Raw genomic sequence first — 4363 nt, 5'->3', positions numbered from 1 at the left:
AGTGGAGATAGACCAGGAGGGTAAAAACCTTGTGTGAAAATGGCAGAGGAAAACATTTTGAACATACTATTTGAAAATGTAACTAGCATTTAGACAAAAATAAAAATTCCCGTATGTTTCCAGATTTTGTGAATATCTGAAAGGATTTCCACAATATATTAATTGAAGGTACAGAGCATTGTTACAGCAAGCTACTGTTGTGTAATAAAGCCAGGGGAGGGGTGGATGCTGAATATATACATAAGCTGGGAGATTTTTCAACTTATACGCTTTCACCATCTTTTGAGTTTAGAACTGTAGTTCTCCAAAGTTTCTCTCTCACCATCCTCTTTCCCTGCTTGCTCTTCTACTATTTCAGGCCTTTTCTTTTTCTTATTATTTTTAAGAATTACTTACATAAACCAAACCAAATCCATTGCCATCGAGTTCATTCTGACTCATAGCAACTCACATAGCTACTCTGAATAAAAGTTAATATGAATGTATCAAAAAGATACATGCATTGCAAGTATCTTCCCCATTCTATTGCTTGCCTTTTCACTCCCTCTCGATAAATTTAACGACGCCCAATTTATAAGTGTTTTCCTTTACAGTTGGTAGTTTTCGTCTCCTACAAAAAGTATTTTCCTATTCCATGGTCATACCATGTTTTGCTATCTTATCTTCTAGAAGTTGTACCTTTCTCGTTTAGGTGTAAGATTGGTCTAGAATTGATTTTTTATGAAGTAGGAGGCAAGGTCCATTTTTCCCCAAACGACATTCAATTGATCTAGCACTATTTATTGACAAGAACTTTTCTCATAGAATTACAGTGACTCTTCTGTGGGAGGAAAAATACTGACCACATACGTGTGGGTCTATTTCTGGTCTTTCTCTTCTCTTCCACTGATCTGTCCATCTCTGAGCCAATAGCAAACTGTTTTAAGTACTATCGCTTTGTAACGAGTCTTGATAAGTGTAGTATCAATTCTCCAACTTAGTTCTTTCCCAAGAGTGCGCGGAACCCAAACCACAACCTGCCGAGTTTTACTCCGGACCATGAAGAATAGGAACTTATCAAGAACGATCCCGCTCAGACCTTGCGCATTGAGGGACGCACGCAGGATACGCACGCACAGTCTACATCTCTGAGATTGGACGGACCTGCGCGGAAGGGTTTTCGTCACTTCCGAGGCGGGAGGATGAAGTTGTCCGTGGACTCTCCGGCAACCAGGTAGACCTGGAGAAGAAGGAAGCTTGGTGGTGAAGGGGACAGCGTCTGGCCCAGAGCCGAAGCTCGCGGGGGTGTCCAGACTCGAGTGAGGGGAGAGATCCCGGTGTAGAGGCCGAGCGGGCCTCCAAGCTGGCTTCCGGGACCTCCGGCGCCCGGACTTTGTCCGTGGGACAGGTGGGAGGTCGAGGCGGCCGTGGGTTTTCTGAAGGACGACTCCGTCCAGACACTTATGTACATTAGAGGCCTGGCTGTGCCGTCTTTTGGCTGGGGAGTCTGCTCCTGTCGCTGGGTTTCCGCGACTGGAAATGGGTGTCCCGCCCAAGCCTTGGAGAGTCTAATCTATGTGAAGGGATACTGCGCTGAAAATGCTTTTCGCTTGTTGCCAGTTTATTTCCCCGATTCTGCAAGGACATGTGGGGAGTCCCGTACACGTGCAGGTGGCGTCATCACGGGACAGCGCCGGAGGCTTATGGCGCCTTAGCCTAGTGCCACAGTTAGAGTTAGCAAGAGATCCCATTTTTCAGAAGTGCAGAGACGGGTACTGCCTTTTTTAAGCACCCAGGGGGATGGCTGTTTTAGATATCTTTCCCCTCATATCCTTCCTTGCTCAACCACTTTCTGGTGTGCGACTTGGGGCAAATGTCTTAAAGTCTTATCGCCTGTTTCCTCAGCTGTAACTCTGGGCATAATACTCCTATTCATAAAGTTGTTGTGACGCATAAATGAGATTGCACATGGAAGGTACTCAGTGTCTGGCACATAGCAGGTACTCAGTAGACAGTACCCTTTTCGGTTCCCAAACTTTTGGTATAGTGATATATGAGAGTACAGATGTTACTTTGGAAATAACTTCTTGTATGTGTTTAATGAACATAATAATTCTTTCTCTTAGTGGAATCACCAGGAAGTGCTTTCCACATTTCCCAAACTGTATGGAAGAAAAGAAGAGGAAGTTACAGATGGTAAAAGGGATACTTAGCTTGGTGATAAAGAGTTATGATTAGCAAAAAGATCCAATTTTTCAGAAATGCAGAAAGGGAAACTAACTTTTGAGAACCCACTGGAATGGCTGTTTTAGATAGCTTTCTTCTCCTCACCACAATGAAGTGGGTGGCATCACCATATTTTTTCAGAAGAGGTTAAGAAGAGGGGGAGAAGGCAGGCTTTTAGACCCAGGTCTCCCTGCGAAACTTATGTTCATGCTAGTACAGAGACTGCCTTTGAAGAAGTCCTTGTCAAAGTATATAAAAAAGGCAATCTGAAGCCATGCCATAACATGACTTCCCAACATATCAAGAGCCACCAACTTTTTCCTAAGATAATGATGCTTTTTATTTCTTCTGAGGCTTATGATAGGAGGAAGTGGAGATGGAAGGAAGGGGTAGGGTCATGACTTTGCCTTGGGAAGGGGTGACCAGTAAGACTGACAGTGCTTGTTTTTTCTGGAAGTCCCCAGGATGACATTCTGCTAGCCCCAAAAGCAATGTGGTGAGGATTTCAGATTAACAGTTGACTAAAGTTTGTGTAGTTCTATCAGGGTTTGCTTTAAAGGAAGAAATTATAAAAATCGAAATATGTAAGTTGTGTTTTGCTGAGTTCATTTTAGGAGACAAAGGGCCACTTGTTAAAAAAGTTTTTTTTCCTTTGCAACATTTGGACCCTCTTTGATATCATACATTTTATTCTAATACATTAGCTAATGGGGGAGGTGGAGAAGGGGGTTCTTTTATTATAGAAAATACAGGTTCTGAAAAAAACACATCATTGGAAAAGATCTTTGTTGTAGTGTTTTTACCCCCCCTGGGTTGTAGGATTGATTGGGATCTGGTGGATATACTAAAACAATAGTTACCAACCAAACAAGTTGCTTTCGAGCCCAGTCTGACTCATGGTGACTCCGTGTGTGTCAGAGTTAAGAACTGTGCTCCACAGGGTTTTCAGTGAGATTGACAGGCCTTTTCTTCTAAGGTGCCTCTGGACAGACTCGAGCATCCAACCTTTTGGTTAGCTGCCGAGCTCATTAACTGCACGACCCAGGGACTCCAAAACAATAGTTACCATGTGCTGATTTATGGCATACACTGTGATTTGATAAATATTCATTATTTATCCAAGAGGGAAGTACTGTTTTAGTTCCAGTTCTACAGATGAAGAAATTGAGGCTCAGAGAGGTGAAACAATGTGTTCAACATTGGAAAATCTAAGGGAGGAACAAAATAGTTAAAACGGGTGTATTGGGGACTGTAGAATGCACCAGGAGAGGGGGAATGACATGGGTGGTGGGGAACACCGGAGTAAAGGCTGCGTTTAATCAGTGAGGCATGGAGCTTCCTACTGGGAGGAAAGAACATTGATTGGTCTTTTTTTTTTTTTTTTTTAATTGTTGTAATTAAATGAAGTTTACATTTCAAGTTAGCCTCCCATACAAAAATTTTTTTTTGCATACATTGTTATGAGACCCTAATTGCTCACCCCATTCTGCAACAGCACACTCCTCCTTTCTGCCCCTGATTCCCCATGACCATTCAACCTGCTCCTAACTCTCTCTTGCCTTCCCATCTCACCTCTGGACAGAAGCTGCCCTTTGGTCTCCTGTATCTCCTTGACTAAGAGGCGCTCTCTTCATGAGTATCACTTTATGTCCCATGGTCCAGTCCAATCGCTGTCTGAAGAGTTGGCCTCAGAAATTGTTTCAGTTCTGGGCTAATAGAGAGTCCAAGGGCCATGCCTTCTGGGGCGCCTCCAGTCTCAGTCAGACAATTAAGTCTGGTCTTCTTACTAGAATTTGAGTTCTGCACCCCATCCTTCTCCTGCTCCATCAGGGACCCTCTGTTGTGTTCCCTGTCAGGACGTTCATTGGTGGTAGCCGGGCACCATCTAGTTTTTCTGGTCTCAGGCTGATGAAGTCTCTGGTTTATGTGGCCCATTCTGTCTCTTGGGCTAACACTTTCTTGTGTCTTTGGTGTTCTTCGTTTTCCTTTACTCTAAGTGATTGGGACCGATTGATGCATCTTAGATGGCCGCTTGCAAGCTTTTAAGGCCCCAGACACCACTCACCAAAGTAGGATGCAGAACATTTTCTTAATAAGCTTTGTTATGCCAATTGACATAGATGTCCCCTGAAAGCATGGCCCCCAGACCCCCCATCCC

The 4363-nt window shown here is 43.7% G+C and overlaps 1 protein-coding gene across 2 annotated transcripts in view; it reads left to right on the top strand.

Annotated features, from left to right (window-relative positions):
* Positions 1–1187: 1187 nt before the first annotated feature.
* Positions 1188–4363, top strand: part of DHRS7B (dehydrogenase/reductase 7B) — a 44203-nt gene continuing 41027 nt past the window's right edge. The window contains exon 1 of one of the 2 annotated variants that reach the window (XM_023735565.1): positions 1188–1213. The gene's annotated coding sequence lies outside the window, so the exon portion shown is untranslated. Of the gene's footprint in view, positions 1388–4363 lie in introns of both variants that reach the window. The other variant, XM_023735564.1, reaches the window with a different exon arrangement.

Source organism: Trichechus manatus, unplaced genomic scaffold (genome assembly GCF_000243295.1).
Source record: "Trichechus manatus latirostris isolate Lorelei unplaced genomic scaffold, TriManLat1.0 scaffold00080, whole genome shotgun sequence".
NCBI lineage: Eukaryota > Metazoa > Chordata > Mammalia > Sirenia > Trichechidae > Trichechus > Trichechus manatus.
Note: the sequence above shows the minus strand (reverse complement) of the source record. Positions and strands in the feature narration are given on the sequence as shown.